We start from the raw sequence: 27406 nt of genomic DNA, 5'->3' as shown, positions 1-27406 counted from the left end.
GCCATGTAACATTTCTATGCAGCAGTCCAACAGTGGACCAGCGTCTCTCCTCCCTTTATTCCGCTGCTCTTAGTAATTTCATTGCGTGCCCGTTTCTCTCGACTGTTTTCGGCTGACGTTTGCGAACCAGTAGCTATAATGCGAGGAGGACGTGAAACAGCATTTCGCACGGTCAAAACTTGTCGTGATTTGTTCCGAAAAAATTCCGTTCCGGTACCGGGAATCGAACCCGGGCCTCCTGGGTGAAAGCCAGGTATCCTAGCCACTAGACCACACCGGACGCGCGCATATTCCATCGTGCTTACACGCCGTCCACTCGCTCTCCGTGTCGCACTTTCCCTGTTTGCGAGCATCTTTTCGCGCGACCATGCCGAGGCGCGCATGGCAACAGTCACAAACCATTGCTTTTGGTCTCGTTGTTACTGGGGTAGGAGGGAAACCAAACCTGTAAGTAGTAATATTTATTTACTTATTTTGCTACTAAAGACCTGCTGCCTGTCATTATATAGCAGGTCGTACATTGTGTGACTTTATATGTTACATCATACGAAATTCAGTTTTACTACTAGTACATTTTTCTAAAAAAATTAGAAAGGAACTGCAAGTAGTAATAACGGGAAGTGAACATTTTCACGCTGAGTCGTTGAAGCCTTGTGCATAACGAACTACAAAGTGTTTCGCTCCTTCGCAACCGCAGAGCCGTCAATTTAGCTGTGAACGAAAGTAAATTAAATGCCCCGGGTGAGGATCGAACTCACGACCTTAAGATTATGAGACTTACGCGCTGCCTACTGCGCTACCGAGGCAGGTGATCGCCGCACCCTCTGGAATCTCTGTAAGTACCGAATACCAGTGGAGGAGAGTCTATCTGCACTTCCTGGCTAACTTTTTTCCGTTGCTACACGTGCATTCCCGGCGCGACAGGCAACTTGCTATGCTAGGCCGACGCCAGTACGTACAATAGCACGCAAGCGCCCAAACGACAAGTCGTGCGCGCTGCATGTTTGGTTCTTTCCACACGGAATCCCGCGGTTCATTCTCATGGCTCACGCAGTTCGAGTGCGAAACACACGCGGCACCATTATCGGAGAAAAAAGAAAATGATGCATCGGCCGGGAATCGAACCCGGGCCGCCCGCGTGGCAGGCGAGCATTCTACCACTGAACCACCGATGCTCAGCTAGTTAACAGCTTCCTGGTGCTTTCCGCGGAGACGCCTGAAGGGAAAGTGGGACTACCGTCCAGCGCCGTCGCATCCTCTCGAGAGAATGCTACAGACGCTGAATCCTGCACTGCACTGCTTAAAAATGACGCCAGAATGCGATCGTCTAAGTACTCGTGCGGCGCACGCACGCGACGACTCTTGCCAAAGGACGCGAAATGTGCGTCGAGACGCTGTCTGGGTGCGCTCGCCCACCCCGTAATGCGCCTACAGCTACGACCACCTTGAGCCGCCGCCGACAGGCGGGAAGCAGACACAGCGCGGCGTGCGCGGAAGGAAACTGTGCGGTGGTGGTGTAATGGTCAGCATAGTTGCCTTCCAAGCAGTTGATCCGGGTTCGATTCCCGGCCACCGCAGCCGGCTTTTTACTTTTGCGTACGAGTACTTTTGCCACGCGTCCTTAAATTAATGTTTCTTTCCCCCTCTTAGTCGCTGCAGGCCACCCTATAGTGTGTGCGTCGATTCCCCTTGAGTCTCGACTTGTCTCGACTTTGCTCGGCTGACGCGAGAGCTGACGCTCTCCAATCGGCCTATATCAAAAGGACAAGCACGCGAAACGACTGAGAGAGGTATGGCGAGGCGGGCACAACATTACTTATGCCTCAGGTAAAGACCCGCTGCCTGTTATCATTGTGTGATTATACATGTTCTGTCATACAAATTCAGTTTTATTACTAGTACATTCATTCCTTCCTTCCTTCCTTCCATCCTTCCTTTCTTTCTTTGTTGCGTGTTTTACAACACGCTCCTTCATTACACTGTGGCCGCACGGCGCGACTTGGCATACCGAGAGGCAAAACGTGGCGCCAGTGCCCATGACCGAATAGCGCTGCAGCTCCGAAAGCGAAGAGGAAAGAGAAATACGAATTGAAACTGTCGACAGTGCCCTGCGTTCGCAGGCGGTCACCCGCCCAAGCACTGACAACGCCCAGCGTCGCGCAGTAGCGGTGATCGGACGAGAAACTGTGTGTTCAGCGTGCTGTGACCAGTGAAGTGTTTTAGCGCGTCCCGACACGTCGCGTTCGGGTCCCCTAGCAGCTCCCACAACAATGTGACGATTTCTTTGTCACCATGCTTCCCCGGGGAAATCGGCGTTGCCTTTTTGAAATAGTAAAATCGTAGTGGCCCGTGGGGGGATCGAACCCACGACCTTCGCGTTATTAGCACGACGCTCTAACCAACTGAGCTAACGGGCCTCGGTGCAAAGAGACTTCCATCGCTTTGCGGCAATTGCTGTGCGTATTGCCATGTAACATTTCTATGCAGCAGTCCAACAGTGGACCAGCGTCTCTCCTCCCTTTATTCCGCTGCTCTTAGTAATTTCATTGCGTGCCCGTTTCTCTCGACTGTTTTCGGCTGACGTTTGCGAACCAGTAGCTATAATGCGAGGAGGACGTGAAACAGCATTTCGCACGGTCAAAACTTGTCGTGATTTGTTCCGAAAAAATTCCGTTCCGGTACCGGGAATCGAACCCGGGCCTCCTGGGTGAAAGCCAGGTATCCTAGCCACTAGACCACACCGGACGCGCGCATATTCCATCGTGCTTACACGCCGTCCACTCGCTCTCCGTGTCGCACTTTCCCTGTTTGCGAGCATCTTTTCGCGCGACCATGCCGAGGCGCGCATGGCAACAGTCACAAACCATTGCTTTTGGTCTCGTTGTTACTGGGGTAGGAGGGAAACCAAACCTGTAAGTAGTAATATTTATTTACTTATTTTGCTACTAAAGACCTGCTGCCTGGCATTATATAGCAGGTCGTACATTGTGTGACTTTATATGTTACATCATACGAAATTCAGTTTTACTACTAGTACATTTTTCTAAAAAAATTAGAAAGGAACTGCAAGTAGTAATAACGGGAAGTGAACATTTTCACGCTGAGTCGTTGAAGCCTTGTGCATAACGAACTACAAAGTGTTTCGCTCCTTCGCAACCGCAGAGCCGTCAATTTAGCTGTGAACGAAAGTAAATTAAATGCCCCGGGTGAGGATCGAACTCACGACCTTAAGATTATGAGACTTACGCGCTGCCTACTGCGCTACCGAGGCAGGTGATCGCCGCACCCTCTGGAATCTCTGTAAGTACCGAATACCAGTGGAGGAGAGTCTATCTGCACTTCCTGGCTAACTTTTTTCCGTTGCTACACGTGCATTCCCGGCGCGACAGGCAACTTGCTATGCTAGGCCGACGCCAGTACGTACAATAGCACGCAAGCGCCCAAACGACAAGTCGTGCGCGCTGCATGTTTGGTTCTTTCCACACGGAATCCCGCGGTTCATTCTCATGGCTCACGCAGTTCGAGTGCGAAACACACGCGGCACCATTATCGGAGAAAAAAGAAAATGATGCATCGGCCGGGAATCGAACCCGGGCCGCCCGCGTGGCAGGCGAGCATTCTACCACTGAACCACCGATGCTCAGCTAGTTAACAGCTTCCTGGTGCTTTCCGCGGAGACGCCTGAAGGGAAAGTGGGACTACCGTCCAGCGCCGTCGCATCCTCTCGAGAGAATGCTACAGACGCTGAATCCTGCACTGCACTGCTTAAAAATGACGCCAGAATGCGATCGTCTAAGTACTCATGCGGCGCACGCACGCGACGACTCTTGCCAAAGGACGCGAAATGTGCGTCGAGACGCTGTCTGGGTGCGCTCGCCCACCCCGTAATGCGCCTACAGCTACGACCACCTTGAGCCGCCGCCGACAGGCGGGAAGCAGACACAGCGCGGCGTGCGCGGAAGGAAACTGTGCGGTGGTGGTGTAATGGTCAGCATAGTTGCCTTCCAAGCAGTTGATCCGGGTTCGATTCCCGGCCACCGCAGCCGGCTTTTTACTTTTGCGTACGAGTACTTTTGCCACGCGTCCTTAAATTAATGTTTCTTTCCCCCTCTTAGTCGCTGCAGGCCACCCCATAGTGTGTGTGTGTGTCGATTCCCCTTGAGTCTCGACTTGTCTCGACTGACGCGAGAGCTGACGCTCTCCAATCGGCCTATATCAAAAGGACAAGCACGCGAAACGACTGAGAGAGGTATGGCGAGGCGGGCACAACATTACTTATGCCTCAGGTAAAGACCCGCTGCCTGTTATCATTGTGTGATTATACATGTTCTGTCATACAAATTCAGTTTTATTACTAGTACATTCATTCCTTCCTTCCTTCCTTCCTTCCATCCTTCCTTCCTTTCTTTCTTTGTTGCGTGTTTTACAACACGCTCCTTCATTACACTGTGGCCGCACGGCGCGACTTGGCATACCGAGAGGCAAAACGTGGCGCCAGTGCCCATGACCGAATAGCGCTGCAGCTCCGAAAGCGAAGAGGAAAGAGAAATACGAATTGAAACTGTCGACAGTGCCCTGCGTTCGCAGGCGGTCACCCGCCCAAGCACTGACAACGCCCAGCGTCGCGCAGTAGCGGTGATCGGACGAGAAACTGTGTGTTCAGCGTGCTGTGACCAGTGAAGTGTTTTAGCGCGTCCCGACACGTCGCGTTCGGGTCCCCTAGCAGCTCCCACAACAATGTGACGATTTCTTTGTCACCATGCTTCCCCGGGGAAATCGGCGTTGCCTTTTTGAAATAGTAAAATCGTAGTGGCCCGTGGGGGGATCGAACCCACGACCTTCGCGTTATTAGCACGACGCTCTAACCAACTGAGCTAACGGGCCTCGGTGCAAAGAGACTTCCATCGCTTTGCGGCAATTGCTGTGCGTATTGCCATGTAACATTTCTATGCAGCAGTCCAACAGTGGACCAGCGTCTCTCCTCCCTTTATTCCGCTGCTCTTAGTAATTTCATTGCGTGCCCGTTTCTCTCGACTGTTTTCGGCTGACGTTTGCGAACCAGTAGCTATAATGCGAGGAGGACGTGAAACAGCATTTCGCACGGTCAAAACTTGTCGTGATTTGTTCCGAAAAAATTCCGTTCCGGTACCGGGAATCGAACCCGGGCCTCCTGGGTGAAAGCCAGGTATCCTAGCCACTAGACCACACCGGACGCGCGCATATTCCATCGTGCTTACACGCCGTCCACTCGCTCTCCGTGTCGCACTTTCCCTGTTTGCGAGCATCTTTTCGCGCGACCATGCCGAGGCGCGCATGGCAACAGTCACAAACCATTGCTTTTGGTCTCGTTGTTACTGGGGTAGGAGGGAAACCAAACCTGTAAGTAGTAATATTTATTTACTTATTTTGCTACTAAAGACCTGCTGCCTGTCATTATATAGCAGGTCGTACATTGTGTGACTTTATATGTTACATCATACGAAATTCAGTTTTACTACTAGTACATTTTTCTAAAAAAATTAGAAAGGAACTGCAAGTAGTAATAACGGGAAGTGAACATTTTCACGCTGAGTCGTTGAAGCCTTGTGCATAACGAACTACAAAGTGTTTCGCTCCTTCGCAACCGCAGAGCCGTCAATTTAGCTGTGAACGAAAGTAAATTAAATGCCCCGGGTGAGGATCGAACTCACGACCTTAAGATTATGAGACTTACGCGCTGCCTACTGCGCTACCGAGGCAGGTGATCGCCGCACCCTCTGGAATCTCTGTAAGTACCGAATACCAGTGGAGGAGAGTCTATCTGCACTTCCTGGCTAACTTTTTTCCGTTGCTACACGTGCATTCCCGGCGCGACAGGCAACTTGCTATGCTAGGCCGACGCCAGTACGTACAATAGCACGCAAGCGCCCAAACGACAAGTCGTGCGCGCTGCATGTTTGGTTCTTTCCACACGGAATCCCGCGGTTCATTCTCATGGCTCACGCAGTTCGAGTGCGAAACACACGCGGCACCATTATCGGAGAAAAAAGAAAATGATGCATCGGCCGGGAATCGAACCCGGGCCGCCCGCGTGGCAGGCGAGCATTCTACCACTGAACCACCGATGCTCAGCTAGTTAACAGCTTCCTGGTGCTTTCCGCGGAGACGCCTGAAGGGAAAGTGGGACTACCGTCCAGCGCCGTCGCATCCTCTCGAGAGAATGCTACAGACGCTGAATCCTGCACTGCACTGCTTAAAAATGACGCCAGAATGCGATCGTCTAAGTACTCATGCGGCGCACGCACGCGACGACTCTTGCCAAAGGACGCGAAATGTGCGTCGAGACGCTGTCTGGGTGCGCTCGCCCACCCCGTAATGCGCCTACAGCTACGACCACCTTGAGCCGCCGCCGACAGGCGGGAAGCAGACACAGCGCGGCGTGCGCGGAAGGAAACTGTGCGGTGGTGGTGTAATGGTCAGCATAGTTGCCTTCCAAGCAGTTGATCCGGGTTCGATTCCCGGCCACCGCAGCCGGCTTTTTACTTTTGCGTACGAGTACTTTTGCCACGCGTCCTTAAATTAATGTTTCTTTCCCCCTCTTAGTCGCTGCAGGCCACCCCATAGTGTGTGTGTGTGTCGATTCCCCTTGAGTCTCGACTTGTCTCGACTGACGCGAGAGCTGACGCTCTCCAATCGGCCTATATCAAAAGGACAAGCACGCGAAACGACTGAGAGAGGTATGGCGAGGCGGGCACAACATTACTTATGCCTCAGGTAAAGACCCGCTGCCTGTTATCATTGTGTGATTATACATGTTCTGTCATACAAATTCAGTTTTATTACTAGTACATTCATTCCTTCCTTCCTTCCTTCCTTCCATCCTTCCTTCCTTTCTTTCTTTGTTGCGTGTTTTACAACACGCTCCTTCATTACACTGTGGCCGCACGGCGCGACTTGGCATACCGAGAGGCAAAACGTGGCGCCAGTGCCCATGACCGAATAGCGCTGCAGCTCCGAAAGCGAAGAGGAAAGAGAAATACGAATTGAAACTGTCGACAGTGCCCTGCGTTCGCAGGCGGTCACCCGCCCAAGCACTGACAACGCCCAGCGTCGCGCAGTAGCGGTGATCGGACGAGAAACTGTGTGTTCAGCGTGCTGTGACCAGTGAAGTGTTTTAGCGCGTCCCGACACGTCGCGTTCGGGTCCCCTAGCAGCTCCCACAACAATGTGACGATTTCTTTGTCACCATGCTTCCCCGGGGAAATCGGCGTTGCCTTTTTGAAATAGTAAAATCGTAGTGGCCCGTGGGGGGATCGAACCCACGACCTTCGCGTTATTAGCACGACGCTCTAACCAACTGAGCTAACGGGCCTCGGTGCAAAGAGACTTCCATCGCTTTGCGGCAATTGCTGTGCGTATTGCCATGTAACATTTCTATGCAGCAGTCCAACAGTGGACCAGCGTCTCTCCTCCCTTTATTCCGCTGCTCTTAGTAATTTCATTGCGTGCCCGTTTCTCTCGACTGTTTTCGGCTGACGTTTGCGAACCAGTAGCTATAATGCGAGGAGGACGTGAAACAGCATTTCGCACGGTCAAAACTTGTCGTGATTTGTTCCGAAAAAATTCCGTTCCGGTACCGGGAATCGAACCCGGGCCTCCTGGGTGAAAGCCAGGTATCCTAGCCACTAGACCACACCGGACGCGCGCATATTCCATCGTGCTTACACGCCGTCCACTCGCTCTCCGTGTCGCACTTTCCCTGTTTGCGAGCATCTTTTCGCGCGACCATGCCGAGGCGCGCATGGCAACAGTCACAAACCATTGCTTTTGGTCTCGTTGTTACTGGGGTAGGAGGGAAACCAAACCTGTAAGTAGTAATATTTATTTACTTATTTTGCTACTAAAGACCTGCTGCCTGTCATTATATAGCAGGTCGTACATTGTGTGACTTTATATGTTACATCATACGAAATTCAGTTTTACTACTAGTACATTTTTCTAAAAAAATTAGAAAGGAACTGCAAGTAGTAATAACGGGAAGTGAACATTTTCACGCTGAGTCGTTGAAGCCTTGTGCATAACGAACTACAAAGTGTTTCGCTCCTTCGCAACCGCAGAGCCGTCAATTTAGCTGTGAACGAAAGTAAATTAAATGCCCCGGGTGAGGATCGAACTCACGACCTTAAGATTATGAGACTTACGCGCTGCCTACTGCGCTACCGAGGCAGGTGATCGCCGCACCCTCTGGAATCTCTGTAAGTACCGAATACCAGTGGAGGAGAGTCTATCTGCACTTCCTGGCTAACTTTTTTCCGTTGCTACACGTGCATTCCCGGCGCGACAGGCAACTTGCTATGCTAGGCCGACGCCAGTACGTACAATAGCACGCAAGCGCCCAAACGACAAGTCGTGCGCGCTGCATGTTTGGTTCTTTCCACACGGAATCCCGCGGTTCATTCTCATGGCTCACGCAGTTCGAGTGCGAAACACACGCGGCACCATTATCGGAGAAAAAAGAAAATGATGCATCGGCCGGGAATCGAACCCGGGCCGCCCGCGTGGCAGGCGAGCATTCTACCACTGAACCACCGATGCTCAGCTAGTTAACAGCTTCCTGGTGCTTTCCGCGGAGACGCCTGAAGGGAAAGTGGGACTACCGTCCAGCGCCGTCGCATCCTCTCGAGAGAATGCTACAGACGCTGAATCCTGCACTGCACTGCTTAAAAATGACGCCAGAATGCGATCGTCTAAGTACTCGTGCGGCGCACGCACGCGACGACTCTTGCCAAAGGACGCGAAATGTGCGTCGAGACGCTGTCTGGGTGCGCTCGCCCACCCCGTAATGCGCCTACAGCTACGACCACCTTGAGCCGCCGCCGACAGGCGGGAAGCAGACACAGCGCGGCGTGCGCGGAAGGAAACTGTGCGGTGGTGGTGTAATGGTCAGCATAGTTGCCTTCCAAGCAGTTGATCCGGGTTCGATTCCCGGCCACCGCAGCCGGCTTTTTACTTTTGCGTACGAGTACTTTTGCCACGCGTCCTTAAATTAATGTTTCTTTCCCCCTCTTAGTCGCTGCAGGCCACCCTATAGTGTGTGCGTCGATTCCCCTTGAGTCTCGACTTGTCTCGACTTTGCTCGGCTGACGCGAGAGCTGACGCTCTCCAATCGGCCTATATCAAAAGGACAAGCACGCGAAACGACTGAGAGAGGTATGGCGAGGCGGGCACAACATTACTTATGCCTCAGGTAAAGACCCGCTGCCTGTTATCATTGTGTGATTATACATGTTCTGTCATACAAATTCAGTTTTATTACTAGTACATTCATTCCTTCCTTCCTTCCTTCCATCCTTCCTTTCTTTCTTTGTTGCGTGTTTTACAACACGCTCCTTCATTACACTGTGGCCGCACGGCGCGACTTGGCATACCGAGAGGCAAAACGTGGCGCCAGTGCCCATGACCGAATAGCGCTGCAGCTCCGAAAGCGAAGAGGAAAGAGAAATACGAATTGAAACTGTCGACAGTGCCCTGCGTTCGCAGGCGGTCACCCGCCCAAGCACTGACAACGCCCAGCGTCGCGCAGTAGCGGTGATCGGACGAGAAACTGTGTGTTCAGCGTGCTGTGACCAGTGAAGTGTTTTAGCGCGTCCCGACACGTCGCGTTCGGGTCCCCTAGCAGCTCCCACAACAATGTGACGATTTCTTTGTCACCATGCTTCCCCGGGGAAATCGGCGTTGCCTTTTTGAAATAGTAAAATCGTAGTGGCCCGTGGGGGGATCGAACCCACGACCTTCGCGTTATTAGCACGACGCTCTAACCAACTGAGCTAACGGGCCTCGGTGCAAAGAGACTTCCATCGCTTTGCGGCAATTGCTGTGCGTATTGCCATGTAACATTTCTATGCAGCAGTCCAACAGTGGACCAGCGTCTCTCCTCCCTTTATTCCGCTGCTCTTAGTAATTTCATTGCGTGCCCGTTTCTCTCGACTGTTTTCGGCTGACGTTTGCGAACCAGTAGCTATAATGCGAGGAGGACGTGAAACAGCATTTCGCACGGTCAAAACTTGTCGTGATTTGTTCCGAAAAAATTCCGTTCCGGTACCGGGAATCGAACCCGGGCCTCCTGGGTGAAAGCCAGGTATCCTAGCCACTAGACCACACCGGACGCGCGCATATTCCATCGTGCTTACACGCCGTCCACTCGCTCTCCGTGTCGCACTTTCCCTGTTTGCGAGCATCTTTTCGCGCGACCATGCCGAGGCGCGCATGGCAACAGTCACAAACCATTGCTTTTGGTCTCGTTGTTACTGGGGTAGGAGGGAAACCAAACCTGTAAGTAGTAATATTTATTTACTTATTTTGCTACTAAAGACCTGCTGCCTGGCATTATATAGCAGGTCGTACATTGTGTGACTTTATATGTTACATCATACGAAATTCAGTTTTACTACTAGTACATTTTTCTAAAAAAATTAGAAAGGAACTGCAAGTAGTAATAACGGGAAGTGAACATTTTCACGCTGAGTCGTTGAAGCCTTGTGCATAACGAACTACAAAGTGTTTCGCTCCTTCGCAACCGCAGAGCCGTCAATTTAGCTGTGAACGAAAGTAAATTAAATGCCCCGGGTGAGGATCGAACTCACGACCTTAAGATTATGAGACTTACGCGCTGCCTACTGCGCTACCGAGGCAGGTGATCGCCGCACCCTCTGGAATCTCTGTAAGTACCGAATACCAGTGGAGGAGAGTCTATCTGCACTTCCTGGCTAACTTTTTTCCGTTGCTACACGTGCATTCCCGGCGCGACAGGCAACTTGCTATGCTAGGCCGACGCCAGTACGTACAATAGCACGCAAGCGCCCAAACGACAAGTCGTGCGCGCTGCATGTTTGGTTCTTTCCACACGGAATCCCGCGGTTCATTCTCATGGCTCACGCAGTTCGAGTGCGAAACACACGCGGCACCATTATCGGAGAAAAAAGAAAATGATGCATCGGCCGGGAATCGAACCCGGGCCGCCCGCGTGGCAGGCGAGCATTCTACCACTGAACCACCGATGCTCAGCTAGTTAACAGCTTCCTGGTGCTTTCCGCGGAGACGCCTGAAGGGAAAGTGGGACTACCGTCCAGCGCCGTCGCATCCTCTCGAGAGAATGCTACAGACGCTGAATCCTGCACTGCACTGCTTAAAAATGACGCCAGAATGCGATCGTCTAAGTACTCGTGCGGCGCACGCACGCGACGACTCTTGCCAAAGGACGCGAAATGTGCGTCGAGACGCTGTCTGGGTGCGCTCGCCCACCCCGTAATGCGCCTACAGCTACGACCACCTTGAGCCGCCGCCGACAGGCGGGAAGCAGACACAGCGCGGCGTGCGCGGAAGGAAACTGTGCGGTGGTGGTGTAATGGTCAGCATAGTTGCCTTCCAAGCAGTTGATCCGGGTTCGATTCCCGGCCACCGCAGCCGGCTTTTTACTTTTGCGTACGAGTACTTTTGCCACGCGTCCTTAAATTAATGTTTCTTTCCCCCTCTTAGTCGCTGCAGGCCACCCTATAGTGTGTGCGTCGATTCCCCTTGAGTCTCGACTTGTCTCGACTTTGCTCGGCTGACGCGAGAGCTGACGCTCTCCAATCGGCCTATATCAAAAGGACAAGCACGCGAAACGACTGAGAGAGGTATGGCGAGGCGGGCACAACATTACTTATGCCTCAGGTAAAGACCCGCTGCCTGTTATCATTGTGTGATTATACATGTTCTGTCATACAAATTCAGTTTTATTACTAGTACATTCATTCCTTCCTTCCTTCCTTCCATCCTTCCTTTCTTTCTTTGTTGCGTGTTTTACAACACGCTCCTTCATTACACTGTGGCCGCACGGCGCGACTTGGCATACCGAGAGGCAAAACGTGGCGCCAGTGCCCATGACCGAATAGCGCTGCAGCTCCGAAAGCGAAGAGGAAAGAGAAATACGAATTGAAACTGTCGACAGTGCCCTGCGTTCGCAGGCGGTCACCCGCCCAAGCACTGACAACGCCCAGCGTCGCGCAGTAGCGGTGATCGGACGAGAAACTGTGTGTTCAGCGTGCTGTGACCAGTGAAGTGTTTTAGCGCGTCCCGACACGTCGCGTTCGGGTCCCCTAGCAGCTCCCACAACAATGTGACGATTTCTTTGTCACCATGCTTCCCCGGGGAAATCGGCGTTGCCTTTTTGAAATAGTAAAATCGTAGTGGCCCGTGGGGGGATCGAACCCACGACCTTCGCGTTATTAGCACGACGCTCTAACCAACTGAGCTAACGGGCCTCGGTGCAAAGAGACTTCCATCGCTTTGCGGCAATTGCTGTGCGTATTGCCATGTAACATTTCTATGCAGCAGTCCAACAGTGGACCAGCGTCTCTCCTCCCTTTATTCCGCTGCTCTTAGTAATTTCATTGCGTGCCCGTTTCTCTCGACTGTTTTCGGCTGACGTTTGCGAACCAGTAGCTATAATGCGAGGAGGACGTGAAACAGCATTTCGCACGGTCAAAACTTGTCGTGATTTGTTCCGAAAAAATTCCGTTCCGGTACCGGGAATCGAACCCGGGCCTCCTGGGTGAAAGCCAGGTATCCTAGCCACTAGACCACACCGGACGCGCGCATATTCCATCGTGCTTACACGCCGTCCACTCGCTCTCCGTGTCGCACTTTCCCTGTTTGCGAGCATCTTTTCGCGCGACCATGCCGAGGCGCGCATGGCAACAGTCACAAACCATTGCTTTTGGTCTCGTTGTTACTGGGGTAGGAGGGAAACCAAACCTGTAAGTAGTAATATTTATTTACTTATTTTGCTACTAAAGACCTGCTGCCTGTCATTATATAGCAGGTCGTACATTGTGTGACTTTATATGTTACATCATACGAAATTCAGTTTTACTACTAGTACATTTTTCTAAAAAAATTAGAAAGGAACTGCAAGTAGTAATAACGGGAAGTGAACATTTTCACGCTGAGTCGTTGAAGCCTTGTGCATAACGAACTACAAAGTGTTTCGCTCCTTCGCAACCGCAGAGCCGTCAATTTAGCTGTGAACGAAAGTAAATTAAATGCCCCGGGTGAGGATCGAACTCACGACCTTAAGATTATGAGACTTACGCGCTGCCTACTGCGCTACCGAGGCAGGTGATCGCCGCACCCTCTGGAATCTCTGTAAGTACCGAATACCAGTGGAGGAGAGTCTATCTGCACTTCCTGGCTAACTTTTTTCCGTTGCTACACGTGCATTCCCGGCGCGACAGGCAACTTGCTATGCTAGGCCGACGCCAGTACGTACAATAGCACGCAAGCGCCCAAACGACAAGTCGTGCGCGCTGCATGTTTGGTTCTTTCCACACGGAATCCCGCGGTTCATTCTCATGGCTCACGCAGTTCGAGTGCGAAACACACGCGGCACCATTATCGGAGAAAAAAGAAAATGATGCATCGGCCGGGAATCGAACCCGGGCCGCCCGCGTGGCAGGCGAGCATTCTACCACTGAACCACCGATGCTCAGCTAGTTAACAGCTTCCTGGTGCTTTCCGCGGAGACGCCTGAAGGGAAAGTGGGACTACCGTCCAGCGCCGTCGCATCCTCTCGAGAGAATGCTACAGACGCTGAATCCTGCACTGCACTGCTTAAAAATGACGCCAGAATGCGATCGTCTAAGTACTCGTGCGGCGCACGCACGCGACGACTCTTGCCAAAGGACGCGAAATGTGCGTCGAGACGCTGTCTGGGTGCGCTCGCCCACCCCGTAATGCGCCTACAGCTACGACCACCTTGAGCCGCCGCCGACAGGCGGGAAGCAGACACAGCGCGGCGTGCGCGGAAGGAAACTGTGCGGTGGTGGTGTAATGGTCAGCATAGTTGCCTTCCAAGCAGTTGATCCGGGTTCGATTCCCGGCCACCGCAGCCGGCTTTTTACTTTTGCGTACGAGTACTTTTGCCACGCGTCCTTAAATTAATGTTTCTTTCCCCCTCTTAGTCGCTGCAGGCCACCCTATAGTGTGTGCGTCGATTCCCCTTGAGTCTCGACTTGTCTCGACTTTGCTCGGCTGACGCGAGAGCTGACGCTCTCCAATCGGCCTATATCAAAAGGACAAGCACGCGAAACGACTGAGAGAGGTATGGCGAGGCGGGCACAACATTACTTATGCCTCAGGTAAAGACCCGCTGCCTGTTATCATTGTGTGATTATACATGTTCTGTCATACAAATTCAGTTTTATTACTAGTACATTCATTCCTTCCTTCCTTCCTTCCATCCTTCCTTTCTTTCTTTGTTGCGTGTTTTACAACACGCTCCTTCATTACACTGTGGCCGCACGGCGCGACTTGGCATACCGAGAGGCAAAACGTGGCGCCAGTGCCCATGACCGAATAGCGCTGCAGCTCCGAAAGCGAAGAGGAAAGAGAAATACGAATTGAAACTGTCGACAGTGCCCTGCGTTCGCAGGCGGTCACCCGCCCAAGCACTGACAACGCCCAGCGTCGCGCAGTAGCGGTGATCGGACGAGAAACTGTGTGTTCAGCGTGCTGTGACCAGTGAAGTGTTTTAGCGCGTCCCGACACGTCGCGTTCGGGTCCCCTAGCAGCTCCCACAACAATGTGACGATTTCTTTGTCACCATGCTTCCCCGGGGAAATCGGCGTTGCCTTTTTGAAATAGTAAAATCGTAGTGGCCCGTGGGGGGATCGAACCCACGACCTTCGCGTTATTAGCACGACGCTCTAACCAACTGAGCTAACGGGCCTCGGTGCAAAGAGACTTCCATCGCTTTGCGGCAATTGCTGTGCGTATTGCCATGTAACATTTCTATGCAGCAGTCCAACAGTGGACCAGCGTCTCTCCTCCCTTTATTCCGCTGCTCTTAGTAATTTCATTGCGTGCCCGTTTCTCTCGACTGTTTTCGGCTGACGTTTGCGAACCAGTAGCTATAATGCGAGGAGGACGTGAAACAGCATTTCGCACGGTCAAAACTTGTCGTGATTTGTTCCGAAAAAATTCCGTTCCGGTACCGGGAATCGAACCCGGGCCTCCTGGGTGAAAGCCAGGTATCCTAGCCACTAGACCACACCGGACGCGCGCATATTCCATCGTGCTTACACGCCGTCCACTCGCTCTCCGTGTCGCACTTTCCCTGTTTGCGAGCATCTTTTCGCGCGACCATGCCGAGGCGCGCATGGCAACAGTCACAAACCATTGCTTTTGGTCTCGTTGTTACTGGGGTAGGAGGGAAACCAAACCTGTAAGTAGTAATATTTATTTACTTATTTTGCTACTAAAGACCTGCTGCCTGTCATTATATAGCAGGTCGTACATTGTGTGACTTTATATGTTACATCATACGAAATTCAGTTTTACTACTAGTACATTTTTCTAAAAAAATTAGAAAGGAACTGCAAGTAGTAATAACGGGAAGTGAACATTTTCACGCTGAGTCGTTGAAGCCTTGTGCATAACGAACTACAAAGTGTTTCGCTCCTTCGCAACCGCAGAGCCGTCAATTTAGCTGTGAACGAAAGTAAATTAAATGCCCCGGGTGAGGATCGAACTCACGACCTTAAGATTATGAGACTTACGCGCTGCCTACTGCGCTACCGAGGCAGGTGATCGCCGCACCCTCTGGAATCTCTGTAAGTACCGAATACCAGTGGAGGAGAGTCTATCTGCACTTCCTGGCTAACTTTTTTCCGTTGCTACACGTGCATTCCCGGCGCGACAGGCAACTTGCTATGCTAGGCCGACGCCAGTACGTACAATAGCACGCAAGCGCCCAAACGACAAGTCGTGCGCGCTGCATGTTTGGTTCTTTCCACACGGAATCCCGCGGTTCATTCTCATGGCTCACGCAGTTCGAGTGCGAAACACACGCGGCACCATTATCGGAGAAAAAAGAAAATGATGCATCGGCCGGGAATCGAACCCGGGCCGCCCGCGTGGCAGGCGAGCATTCTACCACTGAACCACCGATGCTCAGCTAGTTAACAGCTTCCTGGTGCTTTCCGCGGAGACGCCTGAAGGGAAAGTGGGACTACCGTCCAGCGCCGTCGCATCCTCTCGAGAGAATGCTACAGACGCTGAATCCTGCACTGCACTGCTTAAAAATGACGCCAGAATGCGATCGTCTAAGTACTCGTGCGGCGCACGCACGCGACGACTCTTGCCAAAGGACGCGAAATGTGCGTCGAGACGCTGTCTGGGTGCGCTCGCCCACCCCGTAATGCGCCTACAGCTACGACCACCTTGAGCCGCCGCCGACAGGCGGGAAGCAGACACAGCGCGGCGTGCGCGGAAGGAAACTGTGCGGTGGTGGTGTAATGGTCAGCATAGTTGCCTTCCAAGCAGTTGATCCGGGTTCGATTCCCGGCCACCGCAGCCGGCTTTTTACTTTTGCGTACGAGTACTTTTGCCACGCGTCCTTAAATTAATGTTTCTTTCCCCCTCTTAGTCGCTGCAGGCCACCCTATAGTGTGTGCGTCGATTCCCCTTGAGTCTCGACTTGTCTCGACTTTGCTCGGCTGACGCGAGAGCTGACGCTCTCCAATCGGCCTATATCAAAAGGACAAGCACGCGAAACGACTGAGAGAGGTATGGCGAGGCGGGCACAACATTACTTATGCCTCAGGTAAAGACCCGCTGCCTGTTATCATTGTGTGATTATACATGTTCTGTCATACAAATTCAGTTTTATTACTAGTACATTCATTCCTTCCTTCCTTCCTTCCATCCTTCCTTTCTTTCTTTGTTGCGTGTTTTACAACACGCTCCTTCATTACACTGTGGCCGCACGGCGCGACTTGGCATACCGAGAGGCAAAACGTGGCGCCAGTGCCCATGACCGAATAGCGCTGCAGCTCCGAAAGCGAAGAGGAAAGAGAAATACGAATTGAAACTGTCGACAGTGCCCTGCGTTCGCAGGCGGTCACCCGCCCAAGCACTGACAACGCCCAGCGTCGCGCAGTAGCGGTGATCGGACGAGAAACTGTGTGTTCAGCGTGCTGTGACCAGTGAAGTGTTTTAGCGCGTCCCGACACGTCGCGTTCGGGTCCCCTAGCAGCTCCCACAACAATGTGACGATTTCTTTGTCACCATGCTTCCCCGGGGAAATCGGCGTTGCCTTTTTGAAATAGTAAAATCGTAGTGGCCCGTGGGGGGATCGAACCCACGACCTTCGCGTTATTAGCACGACGCTCTAACCAACTGAGCTAACGGGCCTCGGTGCAAAGAGACTTCCATCGCTTTGCGGCAATTGCTGTGCGTATTGCCATGTAACATTTCTATGCAGCAGTCCAACAGTGGACCAGCGTCTCTCCTCCCTTTATTCCGCTGCTCTTAGTAATTTCATTGCGTGCCCGTTTCTCTCGACTGTTTTCGGCTGACGTTTGCGAACCAGTAGCTATAATGCGAGGAGGACGTGAAACAGCATTTCGCACGGTCAAAACTTGTCGTGATTTGTTCCGAAAAAATTCCGTTCCGGTACCGGGAATCGAACCCGGGCCTCCTGGGTGAAAGCCAGGTATCCTAGCCACTAGACCACACCGGACGCGCGCATATTCCATCGTGCTTACACGCCGTCCACTCGCTCTCCGTGTCGCACTTTCCCTGTTTGCGAGCATCTTTTCGCGCGACCATGCCGAGGCGCGCATGGCAACAGTCACAAACCATTGCTTTTGGTCTCGTTGTTACTGGGGTAGGAGGGAAACCAAACCTGTAAGTAGTAATATTTATTTACTTATTTTGCTACTAAAGACCTGCTGCCTGTCATTATATAGCAGGTCGTACATTGTGTGACTTTATATGTTACATCATACGAAATTCAGTTTTACTACTAGTACATTTTTCTAAAAAAATTAGAAAGGAACTGCAAGTAGTAATAACGGGAAGTGAACATTTTCACGCTGAGTCGTTGAAGCCTTGTGCATAACGAACTACAAAGTGTTTCGCTCCTTCGCAACCGCAGAGCCGTCAATTTAGCTGTGAACGAAAGTAAATTAAATGCCCCGGGTGAGGATCGAACTCACGACCTTAAGATTATGAGACTTACGCGCTGCCTACTGCGCTACCGAGGCAGGTGATCGCCGCACCCTCTGGAATCTCTGTAAGTACCGAATACCAGTGGAGGAGAGTCTATCTGCACTTCCTGGCTAACTTTTTTCCGTTGCTACACGTGCATTCCCGGCGCGACAGGCAACTTGCTATGCTAGGCCGACGCCAGTACGTACAATAGCACGCAAGCGCCCAAACGACAAGTCGTGCGCGCTGCATGTTTGGTTCTTTCCACACGGAATCCCGCGGTTCATTCTCATGGCTCACGCAGTTCGAGTGCGAAACACACGCGGCACCATTATCGGAGAAAAAAGAAAATGATGCATCGGCCGGGAATCGAACCCGGGCCGCCCGCGTGGCAGGCGAGCATTCTACCACTGAACCACCGATGCTCAGCTAGTTAACAGCTTCCTGGTGCTTTCCGCGGAGACGCCTGAAGGGAAAGTGGGACTACCGTCCAGCGCCGTCGCATCCTCTCGAGAGAATGCTACAGACGCTGAATCCTGCACTGCACTGCTTAAAAATGACGCCAGAATGCGATCGTCTAAGTACTCGTGCGGCGCACGCACGCGACGACTCTTGCCAAAGGACGCGAAATGTGCGTCGAGACGCTGTCTGGGTGCGCTCGCCCACCCCGTAATGCGCCTACAGCTACGACCACCTTGAGCCGCCGCCGACAGGCGGGAAGCAGACACAGCGCGGCGTGCGCGGAAGGAAACTGTGCGGTGGTGGTGTAATGGTCAGCATAGTTGCCTTCCAAGCAGTTGATCCGGGTTCGATTCCCGGCCACCGCAGCCGGCTTTTTACTTTTGCGTACGAGTACTTTTGCCACGCGTCCTTAAATTAATGTTTCTTTCCCCCTCTTAGTCGCTGCAGGCCACCCTATAGTGTGTGCGTCGATTCCCCTTGAGTCTCGACTTGTCTCGACTTTGCTCGGCTGACGCGAGAGCTGACGCTCTCCAATCGGCCTATATCAAAAGGACAAGCACGCGAAACGACTGAGAGAGGTATGGCGAGGCGGGCACAACATTACTTATGCCTCAGGTAAAGACCCGCTGCCTGTTATCATTGTGTGATTATACATGTTCTGTCATACAAATTCAGTTTTATTACTAGTACATTCATTCCTTCCTTCCTTCCTTCCATCCTTCCTTTCTTTCTTTGTTGCGTGTTTTACAACACGCTCCTTCATTACACTGTGGCCGCACGGCGCGACTTGGCATACCGAGAGGCAAAACGTGGCGCCAGTGCCCATGACCGAATAGCGCTGCAGCTCCGAAAGCGAAGAGGAAAGAGAAATACGAATTGAAACTGTCGACAGTGCCCTGCGTTCGCAGGCGGTCACCCGCCCAAGCACTGACAACGCCCAGCGTCGCGCAGTAGCGGTGATCGGACGAGAAACTGTGTGTTCAGCGTGCTGTGACCAGTGAAGTGTTTTAGCGCGTCCCGACACGTCGCGTTCGGGTCCCCTAGCAGCTCCCACAACAATGTGACGATTTCTTTGTCACCATGCTTCCCCGGGGAAATCGGCGTTGCCTTTTTGAAATAGTAAAATCGTAGTGGCCCGTGGGGGGATCGAACCCACGACCTTCGCGTTATTAGCACGACGCTCTAACCAACTGAGCTAACGGGCCTCGGTGCAAAGAGACTTCCATCGCTTTGCGGCAATTGCTGTGCGTATTGCCATGTAACATTTCTATGCAGCAGTCCAACAGTGGACCAGCGTCTCTCCTCCCTTTATTCCGCTGCTCTTAGTAATTTCATTGCGTGCCCGTTTCTCTCGACTGTTTTCGGCTGACGTTTGCGAACCAGTAGCTATAATGCGAGGAGGACGTGAAACAGCATTTCGCACGGTCAAAACTTGTCGTGATTTGTTCCGAAAAAATTCCGTTCCGGTACCGGGAATCGAACCCGGGCCTCCTGGGTGAAAGCCAGGTATCCTAGCCACTAGACCACACCGGACGCGCGCATATTCCATCGTGCTTACACGCCGTCCACTCGCTCTCCGTGTCGCACTTTCCCTGTTTGCGAGCATCTTTTCGCGCGACCATGCCGAGGCGCGCATGGCAACAGTCACAAACCATTGCTTTTGGTCTCGTTGTTACTGGGGTAGGAGGGAAACCAAACCTGTAAGTAGTAATATTTATTTACTTATTTTGCTACTAAAGACCTGCTGCCTGTCATTATATAGCAGGTCGTACATTGTGTGACTTTATATGTTACATCATACGAAATTCAGTTTTACTACTAGTACATTTTTCTAAAAAAATTAGAAAGGAACTGCAAGTAGTAATAACGGGAAGTGAACATTTTCACGCTGAGTCGTTGAAGCCTTGTGCATAACGAACTACAAAGTGTTTCGCTCCTTCGCAACCGCAGAGCCGTCAATTTAGCTGTGAACGAAAGTAAATTAAATGCCCCGGGTGAGGATCGAACTCACGACCTTAAGATTATGAGACTTACGCGCTGCCTACTGCGCTACCGAGGCAGGTGATCGCCGCACCCTCTGGAATCTCTGTAAGTACCGAATACCAGTGGAGGAGAGTCTATCTGCACTTCCTGGCTAACTTTTTTCCGTTGCTACACGTGCATTCCCGGCGCGACAGGCAACTTGCTATGCTAGGCCGACGCCAGTACGTACAATAGCACGCAAGCGCCCAAACGACAAGTCGTGCGCGCTGCATGTTTGGTTCTTTCCACACGGAATCCCGCGGTTCATTCTCATGGCTCACGCAGTTCGAGTGCGAAACACACGCGGCACCATTATCGGAGAAAAAAGAAAATGATGCATCGGCCGGGAATCGAACCCGGGCCGCCCGCGTGGCAGGCGAGCATTCTACCACTGAACCACCGATGCTCAGCTAGTTAACAGCTTCCTGGTGCTTTCCGCGGAGACGCCTGAAGGGAAAGTGGGACTACCGTCCAGCGCCGTCGCATCCTCTCGAGAGAATGCTACAGACGCTGAATCCTGCACTGCACTGCTTAAAAATGACGCCAGAATGCGATCGTCTAAGTACTCATGCGGCGCACGCACGCGACGACTCTTGCCAAAGGACGCGAAATGTGCGTCGAGACGCTGTCTGGGTGCGCTCGCCCACCCCGTAATGCGCCTACAGCTACGACCACCTTGAGCCGCCGCCGACAGGCGGGAAGCAGACACAGCGCGGCGTGCGCGGAAGGAAACTGTGCGGTGGTGGTGTAATGGTCAGCATAGTTGCCTTCCAAGCAGTTGATCCGGGTTCGATTCCCGGCCACCGCAGCCGGCTTTTTACTTTTGCGTACGAGTACTTTTGCCACGCGTCCTTAAATTAATGTTTCTTTCCCCCTCTTAGTCGCTGCAGGCCACCCTATAGTGTGTGCGTCGATTCCCCTTGAGTCTCGACTTGTCTCGACTTTGCTCGGCTGACGCGAGAGCTGACGCTCTCCAATCGGCCTATATCAAAAGGACAAGCACGCGAAACGACTGAGAGAGGTATGGCGAGGCGGGCACAACATTACTTATGCCTCAGGTAAAGACCCGCTGCCTGTTATCATTGTGTGATTATACATGTTCTGTCATACAAATTCAGTTTTATTACTAGTACATTCATTCCTTCCTTCCTTCCTTCCATCCTTCCTTTCTTTCTTTGTTGCGTGTTTTACAACACGCTCCTTCATTACACTGTGGCCGCACGGCGCGACTTGGCATACCGAGAGGCAAAACGTGGCGCCAGTGCCCATGACCGAATAGCGCTGCAGCTCCGAAAGCGAAGAGGAAAGAGAAATACGAATTGAAACTGTCGACAGTGCCCTGCGTTCGCAGGCGGTCACCCGCCCAAGCACTGACAACGCCCAGCGTCGCGCAGTAGCGGTGATCGGACGAGAAACTGTGTGTTCAGCGTGCTGTGACCAGTGAAGTGTTTTAGCGCGTCCCGACACGTCGCGTTCGGGTCCCCTAGCAGCTCCCACAACAATGTGACGATTTCTTTGTCACCATGCTTCCCCGGGGAAATCGGCGTTGCCTTTTTGAAATAGTAAAATCGTAGTGGCCCGTGGGGGGATCGAACCCACGACCTTCGCGTTATTAGCACGACGCTCTAACCAACTGAGCTAACGGGCCTCGGTGCAAAGAGACTTCCATCGCTTTGCGGCAATTGCTGTGCGTATTGCCATGTAACATTTCTATGCAGCAGTCCAACAGTGGACCAGCGTCTCTCCTCCCTTTATTCCGCTGCTCTTAGTAATTTCATTGCGTGCCCGTTTCTCTCGACTGTTTTCGGCTGACGTTTGCGAACCAGTAGCTATAATGCGAGGAGGACGTGAAACAGCATTTCGCACGGTCAAAACTTGTCGTGATTTGTTCCGAAAAAATTCCGTTCCGGTACCGGGAATCGAACCCGGGCCTCCTGGGTGAAAGCCAGGTATCCTAGCCACTAGACCACACCGGACGCGCGCATATTCCATCGTGCTTACACGCCGTCCACTCGCTCTCCGTGTCGCACTTTCCCTGTTTGCGAGCATCTTTTCGCGCGACCATGCCGAGGCGCGCATGGCAACAGTCACAAACCATTGCTTTTGGTCTCGTTGTTACTGGGGTAGGAGGGAAACCAAACCTGTAAGTAGTAATATTTATTTACTTATTTTGCTACTAAAGACCTGCTGCCTGGCATTATATAGCAGGTCGTACATTGTGTGACTTTATATGTTACATCATACGAAATTCAGTTTTACTACTAGTACATTTTTCTAAAAAAATTAGAAAGGAACTGCAAGTAGTAATAACGGGAAGTGAACATTTTCACGCTGAGTCGTTGAAGCCTTGTGCATAACGAACTACAAAGTGTTTCGCTCCTTCGCAACCGCAGAGCCGTCAATTTAGCTGTGAACGAAAGTAAATTAAATGCCCCGGGTGAGGATCGAACTCACGACCTTAAGATTATGAGACTTACGCGCTGCCTACTGCGCTACCGAGGCAGGTGATCGCCGCACCCTCTGGAATCTCTGTAAGTACCGAATACCAGTGGAGGAGAGTCTATCTGCACTTCCTGGCTAACTTTTTTCCGTTGCTACACGTGCATTCCCGGCGCGACAGGCAACTTGCTATGCTAGGCCGACGCCAGTACGTACAATAGCACGCAAGCGCCCAAACGACAAGTCGTGCGCGCTGCATGTTTGGTTCTTTCCACACGGAATCCCGCGGTTCATTCTCATGGCTCACGCAGTTCGAGTGCGAAACACACGCGGCACCATTATCGGAGAAAAAAGAAAATGATGCATCGGCCGGGAATCGAACCCGGGCCGCCCGCGTGGCAGGCGAGCATTCTACCACTGAACCACCGATGCTCAGCTAGTTAACAGCTTCCTGGTGCTTTCCGCGGAGACGCCTGAAGGGAAAGTGGGACTACCGTCCAGCGCCGTCGCATCCTCTCGAGAGAATGCTACAGACGCTGAATCCTGCACTGCACTGCTTAAAAATGACGCCAGAATGCGATCGTCTAAGTACTCGTGCGGCGCACGCACGCGACGACTCTTGCCAAAGGACGCGAAATGTGCGTCGAGACGCTGTCTGGGTGCGCTCGCCCACCCCGTAATGCGCCTACAGCTACGACCACCTTGAGCCGCCGCCGACAGGCGGGAAGCAGACACAGCGCGGCGTGCGCGGAAGGAAACTGTGCGGTGGTGGTGTAATGGTCAGCATAGTTGCCTTCCAAGCAGTTGATCCGGGTTCGATTCCCGGCCACCGCAGCCGGCTTTTTACTTTTGCGTACGAGTACTTTTGCCACGCGTCCTTAAATTAATGTTTCTTTCCCCCTCTTAGTCGCTGCAGGCCACCCTATAGTGTGTGCGTCGATTCCCCTTGAGTCTCGACTTGTCTCGACTTTGCTCGGCTGACGCGAGAGCTGACGCTCTCCAATCGGCCTATATCAAAAGGACAAGCACGCGAAACGACTGAGAGAGGTATGGCGAGGCGGGCACAACATTACTTATGCCTCAGGTAAAGACCCGCTGCCTGTTATCATTGTGTGATTATACATGTTCTGTCATACAAATTCAGTTTTATTACTAGTACATTCATTCCTTCCTTCCTTCCTTCCATCCTTCCTTTCTTTCTTTGTTGCGTGTTTTACAACACGCTCCTTCATTACACTGTGGCCGCACGGCGCGACTTGGCATACCGAGAGGCAAAACGTGGCGCCAGTGCCCATGACCGAATAGCGCTGCAGCTCCGAAAGCGAAGAGGAAAGAGAAATACGAATTGAAACTGTCGACAGTGCCCTGCGTTCGCAGGCGGTCACCCGCCCAAGCACTGACAACGCCCAGCGTCGCGCAGTAGCGGTGATCGGACGAGAAACTGTGTGTTCAGCGTGCTGTGACCAGTGAAGTGTTTTAGCGCGTCCCGACACGTCGCGTTCGGGTCCCCTAGCAGCTCCCACAACAATGTGACGATTTCTTTGTCACCATGCTTCCCCGGGGAAATCGGCGTTGCCTTTTTGAAATAGTAAAATCGTAGTGGCCCGTGGGGGGATCGAACCCACGACCTTCGCGTTATTAGCACGACGCTCTAACCAACTGAGCTAACGGGCCTCGGTGCAAAGAGACTTCCATCGCTTTGCGGCAATTGCTGTGCGTATTGCCATGTAACATTTCTATGCAGCAGTCCAACAGTGGACCAGCGTCTCTCCTCCCTTTATTCCGCTGCTCTTAGTAATTTCATTGCGTGCCCGTTTCTCTCGACTGTTTTCGGCTGACGTTTGCGAACCAGTAGCTATAATGCGAGGAGGACGTGAAACAGCATTTCGCACGGTCAAAACTTGTCGTGATTTGTTCCGAAAAAATTCCGTTCCGGTACCGGGAATCGAACCCGGGCCTCCTGGGTGAAAGCCAGGTATCCTAGCCACTAGACCACACCGGACGCGCGCATATTCCATCGTGCTTACACGCCGTCCACTCGCTCTCCGTGTCGCACTTTCCCTGTTTGCGAGCATCTTTTCGCGCGACCATGCCGAGGCGCGCATGGCAACAGTCACAAACCATTGCTTTTGGTCTCGTTGTTACTGGGGTAGGAGGGAAACCAAACCTGTAAGTAGTAATATTTATTTACTTATTTTGCTACTAAAGACCTGCTGCCTGTCATTATATAGCAGGTCGTACATTGTGTGACTTTATATGTTACATCATACGAAATTCAGTTTTACTACTAGTACATTTTTCTAAAAAAATTAGAAAGGAACTGCAAGTAGTAATAACGGGAAGTGAACATTTTCACGCTGAGTCGTTGAAGCCTTGTGCATAACGAACTACAAAGTGTTTCGCTCCTTCGCAACCGCAGAGCCGTCAATTTAGCTGTGAACGAAAGTAAATTAAATGCCCCGGGTGAGGATCGAACTCACGACCTTAAGATTATGAGACTTACGCGCTGCCTACTGCGCTACCGAGGCAGGTGATCGCCGCACCCTCTGGAATCTCTGTAAGTACCGAATACCAGTGGAGGAGAGTCTATCTGCACTTCCTGGCTAACTTTTTTCCGTTGCTACACGTGCATTCCCGGCGCGACAGGCAACTTGCTATGCTAGGCCGACGCCAGTACGTACAATAGCACGCAAGCGCCCAAACGACAAGTCGTGCGCGCTGCATGTTTGGTTCTTTCCACACGGAATCCCGCGGTTCATTCTCATGGCTCACGCAGTTCGAGTGCGAAACACACGCGGCACCATTATCGGAGAAAAAAGAAAATGATGCATCGGCCGGGAATCGAACCCGGGCCGCCCGCGTGGCAGGCGAGCATTCTACCACTGAACCACCGATGCTCAGCTAGTTAACAGCTTCCTGGTGCTTTCCGCGGAGACGTCTGAAGGGAAAGTGGGACTACCGTCCAGCGCCGTCGCATCCTCTCGAGAGAATGCTACAGACGCTGAATCCTGCACTGCACTGCTTAAAAATGACGCCAGAATGCGATCGTCTAAGTACTCATGCGGCGCACGCACGCGACGACTCTTGCCAAAGGACGCGAAATGTGCGTCGAGACGCTGTCTGGGTGCGCTCGCCCACCCCGTAATGCGCCTACAGCTACGACCACCTTGAGCCGCCGCCGACAGGCGGGAAGCAGACACAGCGCGGCGTGCGCGGAAGGAAACTGTGCGGTGGTGGTGTAATGGTCAGCATAGTTGCCTTCCAAGCAGTTGATCCGGGTTCGATTCCCGGCCACCGCAGCCGGCTTTTTACTTTTGCGTACGAGTACTTTTGCCACGCGTCCTTAAATTAATGTTTCTTTCCCCCTCTTAGTCGCTGCAGGCCACCCTATAGTGTGTGCGTCGATTCCCCTTGAGTCTCGACTTGTCTCGACTTTGCTCGGCTGACGCGAGAGCTGACGCTCTCCAATCGGCCTATATCAAAAGGACAAGCACGCGAAACGACTGAGAGAGGTATGGCGAGGCGGGCACAACATTACTTATGCCTCAGGTAAAGACCCGCTGCCTGTTATCATTGTGTGATTATACATGTTCTGTCATACAAATTCAGTTTTATTACTAGTACATTCATTCCTTCCTTCCTTCCTTCCATCCTTCCTTTCTTTCTTTGTTGCGTGTTTTACAACACGCTCCTTCATTACACTGTGGCCGCACGGCGCGACTTGGCATACCGAGAGGCAAAACGTGGCGCCAGTGCCCATGACCGAATAGCGCTGCAGCTCCGAAAGCGAAGAGGAAAGAGAAATACGAATTGAAACTGTCGACAGTGCCCTGCGTTCGCAGGCGGTCACCCGCCCAAGCACTGACAACGCCCAGCGTCGCGCAGTAGCGGTGATCGGACGAGAAACTGTGTGTTCAGCGTGCTGTGACCAGTGAAGTGTTTTAGCGCGTCCCGACACGTCGCGTTCGGGTCCCCTAGCAGCTCCCACAACAATGTGACGATTTCTTTGTCACCATGCTTCCCCGGGGAAATCGGCGTTGCCTTTTTGAAATAGTAAAATCGTAGTGGCCCGTGGGGGGATCGAACCCACGACCTTCGCGTTATTAGCACGACGCTCTAACCAACTGAGCTAACGGGCCTCGGTGCAAAGAGACTTCCATCGCTTTGCGGCAATTGCTGTGCGTATTGCCATGTAACATTTCTATGCAGCAGTCCAACAGTGGACCAGCGTCTCTCCTCCCTTTATTCCGCTGCTCTTAGTAATTTCATTGCGTGCCCGTTTCTCTCGACTGTTTTCGGCTGACGTTTGCGAACCAGTAGCTATAATGCGAGGAGGACGTGAAACAGCATTTCGCACGGTCAAAACTTGTCGTGATTTGTTCCGAAAAAATTCCGTTCCGGTACCGGGAATCGAACCCGGGCCTCCTGGGTGAAAGCCAGGTATCCTAGCCACTAGACCACACCGGACGCGCGC

General features: G+C 52.3%; 56 non-coding genes across 56 annotated transcripts; 11 read left to right on the top strand and 45 right to left on the bottom strand.

Moving 5' to 3' along the window:
* Positions 1–208: 208 nt before the first annotated feature.
* Positions 209–280, bottom strand: Trnae-uuc (transfer RNA glutamic acid (anticodon UUC)). The gene has a single exon. It is a non-coding gene; the product is annotated as a tRNA-Glu (tRNA).
* Positions 281–733: 453 nt separating this feature from the next.
* Trnam-cau (transfer RNA methionine (anticodon CAU)) lies at positions 734–806 on the bottom strand. Its single transcript has one exon. It is a non-coding gene; the product is annotated as a tRNA-Met (tRNA).
* A 298-nt stretch (positions 807–1104) lies between these two features.
* On the bottom strand, positions 1105–1175 carry Trnag-gcc (transfer RNA glycine (anticodon GCC)). The gene has a single exon. It is a non-coding gene; the product is annotated as a tRNA-Gly (tRNA).
* Positions 1176–1505: 330 nt separating this feature from the next.
* Positions 1506–1577, top strand: Trnag-ucc (transfer RNA glycine (anticodon UCC)). The gene has a single exon. It is a non-coding gene; the product is annotated as a tRNA-Gly (tRNA).
* A 766-nt stretch (positions 1578–2343) lies between these two features.
* On the bottom strand, positions 2344–2417 carry Trnai-aau (transfer RNA isoleucine (anticodon AAU)). Its single transcript has one exon. It is a non-coding gene; the product is annotated as a tRNA-Ile (tRNA).
* Positions 2418–2673: 256 nt separating this feature from the next.
* On the bottom strand, positions 2674–2745 carry Trnae-uuc (transfer RNA glutamic acid (anticodon UUC)). The gene has a single exon. It is a non-coding gene; the product is annotated as a tRNA-Glu (tRNA).
* Positions 2746–3198: 453 nt separating this feature from the next.
* Positions 3199–3271, bottom strand: Trnam-cau (transfer RNA methionine (anticodon CAU)). Its single transcript has one exon. It is a non-coding gene; the product is annotated as a tRNA-Met (tRNA).
* A 298-nt stretch (positions 3272–3569) lies between these two features.
* Trnag-gcc (transfer RNA glycine (anticodon GCC)) lies at positions 3570–3640 on the bottom strand. Its single transcript has one exon. It is a non-coding gene; the product is annotated as a tRNA-Gly (tRNA).
* A 330-nt stretch (positions 3641–3970) lies between these two features.
* On the top strand, positions 3971–4042 carry Trnag-ucc (transfer RNA glycine (anticodon UCC)). The gene has a single exon. It is a non-coding gene; the product is annotated as a tRNA-Gly (tRNA).
* Positions 4043–4810: 768 nt separating this feature from the next.
* Trnai-aau (transfer RNA isoleucine (anticodon AAU)) lies at positions 4811–4884 on the bottom strand. The gene has a single exon. It is a non-coding gene; the product is annotated as a tRNA-Ile (tRNA).
* A 256-nt stretch (positions 4885–5140) lies between these two features.
* On the bottom strand, positions 5141–5212 carry Trnae-uuc (transfer RNA glutamic acid (anticodon UUC)). Its single transcript has one exon. It is a non-coding gene; the product is annotated as a tRNA-Glu (tRNA).
* A 453-nt stretch (positions 5213–5665) lies between these two features.
* Positions 5666–5738, bottom strand: Trnam-cau (transfer RNA methionine (anticodon CAU)). The gene has a single exon. It is a non-coding gene; the product is annotated as a tRNA-Met (tRNA).
* A 298-nt stretch (positions 5739–6036) lies between these two features.
* On the bottom strand, positions 6037–6107 carry Trnag-gcc (transfer RNA glycine (anticodon GCC)). Its single transcript has one exon. It is a non-coding gene; the product is annotated as a tRNA-Gly (tRNA).
* A 330-nt stretch (positions 6108–6437) lies between these two features.
* Positions 6438–6509, top strand: Trnag-ucc (transfer RNA glycine (anticodon UCC)). Its single transcript has one exon. It is a non-coding gene; the product is annotated as a tRNA-Gly (tRNA).
* A 768-nt stretch (positions 6510–7277) lies between these two features.
* Positions 7278–7351, bottom strand: Trnai-aau (transfer RNA isoleucine (anticodon AAU)). The gene has a single exon. It is a non-coding gene; the product is annotated as a tRNA-Ile (tRNA).
* Positions 7352–7607: 256 nt separating this feature from the next.
* Positions 7608–7679, bottom strand: Trnae-uuc (transfer RNA glutamic acid (anticodon UUC)). The gene has a single exon. It is a non-coding gene; the product is annotated as a tRNA-Glu (tRNA).
* A 453-nt stretch (positions 7680–8132) lies between these two features.
* Positions 8133–8205, bottom strand: Trnam-cau (transfer RNA methionine (anticodon CAU)). Its single transcript has one exon. It is a non-coding gene; the product is annotated as a tRNA-Met (tRNA).
* Positions 8206–8503: 298 nt separating this feature from the next.
* Trnag-gcc (transfer RNA glycine (anticodon GCC)) lies at positions 8504–8574 on the bottom strand. Its single transcript has one exon. It is a non-coding gene; the product is annotated as a tRNA-Gly (tRNA).
* A 330-nt stretch (positions 8575–8904) lies between these two features.
* Positions 8905–8976, top strand: Trnag-ucc (transfer RNA glycine (anticodon UCC)). The gene has a single exon. It is a non-coding gene; the product is annotated as a tRNA-Gly (tRNA).
* Positions 8977–9742: 766 nt separating this feature from the next.
* Trnai-aau (transfer RNA isoleucine (anticodon AAU)) lies at positions 9743–9816 on the bottom strand. Its single transcript has one exon. It is a non-coding gene; the product is annotated as a tRNA-Ile (tRNA).
* Positions 9817–10072: 256 nt separating this feature from the next.
* Trnae-uuc (transfer RNA glutamic acid (anticodon UUC)) lies at positions 10073–10144 on the bottom strand. Its single transcript has one exon. It is a non-coding gene; the product is annotated as a tRNA-Glu (tRNA).
* A 453-nt stretch (positions 10145–10597) lies between these two features.
* On the bottom strand, positions 10598–10670 carry Trnam-cau (transfer RNA methionine (anticodon CAU)). The gene has a single exon. It is a non-coding gene; the product is annotated as a tRNA-Met (tRNA).
* Positions 10671–10968: 298 nt separating this feature from the next.
* Trnag-gcc (transfer RNA glycine (anticodon GCC)) lies at positions 10969–11039 on the bottom strand. The gene has a single exon. It is a non-coding gene; the product is annotated as a tRNA-Gly (tRNA).
* Positions 11040–11369: 330 nt separating this feature from the next.
* On the top strand, positions 11370–11441 carry Trnag-ucc (transfer RNA glycine (anticodon UCC)). The gene has a single exon. It is a non-coding gene; the product is annotated as a tRNA-Gly (tRNA).
* A 766-nt stretch (positions 11442–12207) lies between these two features.
* On the bottom strand, positions 12208–12281 carry Trnai-aau (transfer RNA isoleucine (anticodon AAU)). Its single transcript has one exon. It is a non-coding gene; the product is annotated as a tRNA-Ile (tRNA).
* A 256-nt stretch (positions 12282–12537) lies between these two features.
* On the bottom strand, positions 12538–12609 carry Trnae-uuc (transfer RNA glutamic acid (anticodon UUC)). Its single transcript has one exon. It is a non-coding gene; the product is annotated as a tRNA-Glu (tRNA).
* Positions 12610–13062: 453 nt separating this feature from the next.
* On the bottom strand, positions 13063–13135 carry Trnam-cau (transfer RNA methionine (anticodon CAU)). The gene has a single exon. It is a non-coding gene; the product is annotated as a tRNA-Met (tRNA).
* Positions 13136–13433: 298 nt separating this feature from the next.
* Trnag-gcc (transfer RNA glycine (anticodon GCC)) lies at positions 13434–13504 on the bottom strand. Its single transcript has one exon. It is a non-coding gene; the product is annotated as a tRNA-Gly (tRNA).
* Positions 13505–13834: 330 nt separating this feature from the next.
* Trnag-ucc (transfer RNA glycine (anticodon UCC)) lies at positions 13835–13906 on the top strand. The gene has a single exon. It is a non-coding gene; the product is annotated as a tRNA-Gly (tRNA).
* Positions 13907–14672: 766 nt separating this feature from the next.
* On the bottom strand, positions 14673–14746 carry Trnai-aau (transfer RNA isoleucine (anticodon AAU)). Its single transcript has one exon. It is a non-coding gene; the product is annotated as a tRNA-Ile (tRNA).
* Positions 14747–15002: 256 nt separating this feature from the next.
* Positions 15003–15074, bottom strand: Trnae-uuc (transfer RNA glutamic acid (anticodon UUC)). The gene has a single exon. It is a non-coding gene; the product is annotated as a tRNA-Glu (tRNA).
* Positions 15075–15527: 453 nt separating this feature from the next.
* Trnam-cau (transfer RNA methionine (anticodon CAU)) lies at positions 15528–15600 on the bottom strand. The gene has a single exon. It is a non-coding gene; the product is annotated as a tRNA-Met (tRNA).
* A 298-nt stretch (positions 15601–15898) lies between these two features.
* Positions 15899–15969, bottom strand: Trnag-gcc (transfer RNA glycine (anticodon GCC)). Its single transcript has one exon. It is a non-coding gene; the product is annotated as a tRNA-Gly (tRNA).
* A 330-nt stretch (positions 15970–16299) lies between these two features.
* Trnag-ucc (transfer RNA glycine (anticodon UCC)) lies at positions 16300–16371 on the top strand. The gene has a single exon. It is a non-coding gene; the product is annotated as a tRNA-Gly (tRNA).
* A 766-nt stretch (positions 16372–17137) lies between these two features.
* Trnai-aau (transfer RNA isoleucine (anticodon AAU)) lies at positions 17138–17211 on the bottom strand. The gene has a single exon. It is a non-coding gene; the product is annotated as a tRNA-Ile (tRNA).
* A 256-nt stretch (positions 17212–17467) lies between these two features.
* Positions 17468–17539, bottom strand: Trnae-uuc (transfer RNA glutamic acid (anticodon UUC)). Its single transcript has one exon. It is a non-coding gene; the product is annotated as a tRNA-Glu (tRNA).
* Positions 17540–17992: 453 nt separating this feature from the next.
* Trnam-cau (transfer RNA methionine (anticodon CAU)) lies at positions 17993–18065 on the bottom strand. The gene has a single exon. It is a non-coding gene; the product is annotated as a tRNA-Met (tRNA).
* A 298-nt stretch (positions 18066–18363) lies between these two features.
* On the bottom strand, positions 18364–18434 carry Trnag-gcc (transfer RNA glycine (anticodon GCC)). Its single transcript has one exon. It is a non-coding gene; the product is annotated as a tRNA-Gly (tRNA).
* A 330-nt stretch (positions 18435–18764) lies between these two features.
* On the top strand, positions 18765–18836 carry Trnag-ucc (transfer RNA glycine (anticodon UCC)). The gene has a single exon. It is a non-coding gene; the product is annotated as a tRNA-Gly (tRNA).
* Positions 18837–19602: 766 nt separating this feature from the next.
* Positions 19603–19676, bottom strand: Trnai-aau (transfer RNA isoleucine (anticodon AAU)). The gene has a single exon. It is a non-coding gene; the product is annotated as a tRNA-Ile (tRNA).
* A 256-nt stretch (positions 19677–19932) lies between these two features.
* Positions 19933–20004, bottom strand: Trnae-uuc (transfer RNA glutamic acid (anticodon UUC)). The gene has a single exon. It is a non-coding gene; the product is annotated as a tRNA-Glu (tRNA).
* Positions 20005–20457: 453 nt separating this feature from the next.
* On the bottom strand, positions 20458–20530 carry Trnam-cau (transfer RNA methionine (anticodon CAU)). The gene has a single exon. It is a non-coding gene; the product is annotated as a tRNA-Met (tRNA).
* A 298-nt stretch (positions 20531–20828) lies between these two features.
* Positions 20829–20899, bottom strand: Trnag-gcc (transfer RNA glycine (anticodon GCC)). The gene has a single exon. It is a non-coding gene; the product is annotated as a tRNA-Gly (tRNA).
* Positions 20900–21229: 330 nt separating this feature from the next.
* Positions 21230–21301, top strand: Trnag-ucc (transfer RNA glycine (anticodon UCC)). Its single transcript has one exon. It is a non-coding gene; the product is annotated as a tRNA-Gly (tRNA).
* A 766-nt stretch (positions 21302–22067) lies between these two features.
* Trnai-aau (transfer RNA isoleucine (anticodon AAU)) lies at positions 22068–22141 on the bottom strand. Its single transcript has one exon. It is a non-coding gene; the product is annotated as a tRNA-Ile (tRNA).
* Positions 22142–22397: 256 nt separating this feature from the next.
* Trnae-uuc (transfer RNA glutamic acid (anticodon UUC)) lies at positions 22398–22469 on the bottom strand. The gene has a single exon. It is a non-coding gene; the product is annotated as a tRNA-Glu (tRNA).
* Positions 22470–22922: 453 nt separating this feature from the next.
* On the bottom strand, positions 22923–22995 carry Trnam-cau (transfer RNA methionine (anticodon CAU)). Its single transcript has one exon. It is a non-coding gene; the product is annotated as a tRNA-Met (tRNA).
* Positions 22996–23293: 298 nt separating this feature from the next.
* Trnag-gcc (transfer RNA glycine (anticodon GCC)) lies at positions 23294–23364 on the bottom strand. The gene has a single exon. It is a non-coding gene; the product is annotated as a tRNA-Gly (tRNA).
* A 330-nt stretch (positions 23365–23694) lies between these two features.
* Positions 23695–23766, top strand: Trnag-ucc (transfer RNA glycine (anticodon UCC)). The gene has a single exon. It is a non-coding gene; the product is annotated as a tRNA-Gly (tRNA).
* A 766-nt stretch (positions 23767–24532) lies between these two features.
* On the bottom strand, positions 24533–24606 carry Trnai-aau (transfer RNA isoleucine (anticodon AAU)). Its single transcript has one exon. It is a non-coding gene; the product is annotated as a tRNA-Ile (tRNA).
* Positions 24607–24862: 256 nt separating this feature from the next.
* On the bottom strand, positions 24863–24934 carry Trnae-uuc (transfer RNA glutamic acid (anticodon UUC)). Its single transcript has one exon. It is a non-coding gene; the product is annotated as a tRNA-Glu (tRNA).
* Positions 24935–25387: 453 nt separating this feature from the next.
* Trnam-cau (transfer RNA methionine (anticodon CAU)) lies at positions 25388–25460 on the bottom strand. Its single transcript has one exon. It is a non-coding gene; the product is annotated as a tRNA-Met (tRNA).
* A 298-nt stretch (positions 25461–25758) lies between these two features.
* Positions 25759–25829, bottom strand: Trnag-gcc (transfer RNA glycine (anticodon GCC)). Its single transcript has one exon. It is a non-coding gene; the product is annotated as a tRNA-Gly (tRNA).
* A 330-nt stretch (positions 25830–26159) lies between these two features.
* Positions 26160–26231, top strand: Trnag-ucc (transfer RNA glycine (anticodon UCC)). The gene has a single exon. It is a non-coding gene; the product is annotated as a tRNA-Gly (tRNA).
* Positions 26232–26997: 766 nt separating this feature from the next.
* On the bottom strand, positions 26998–27071 carry Trnai-aau (transfer RNA isoleucine (anticodon AAU)). Its single transcript has one exon. It is a non-coding gene; the product is annotated as a tRNA-Ile (tRNA).
* Positions 27072–27327: 256 nt separating this feature from the next.
* Positions 27328–27399, bottom strand: Trnae-uuc (transfer RNA glutamic acid (anticodon UUC)). The gene has a single exon. It is a non-coding gene; the product is annotated as a tRNA-Glu (tRNA).
* Positions 27400–27406: the final 7 nt, after the last annotated feature.

Source organism: Schistocerca nitens, unplaced genomic scaffold, assembly GCF_023898315.1.
Source record: "Schistocerca nitens isolate TAMUIC-IGC-003100 unplaced genomic scaffold, iqSchNite1.1 HiC_scaffold_333, whole genome shotgun sequence".
NCBI classification, from domain to species: Eukaryota; Metazoa; Arthropoda; class Insecta; order Orthoptera; family Acrididae; genus Schistocerca; species Schistocerca nitens.
The sequence above is the reverse complement of the archived record's forward strand: the minus strand, read 5'-3'. Positions and strand labels throughout refer to the sequence as shown.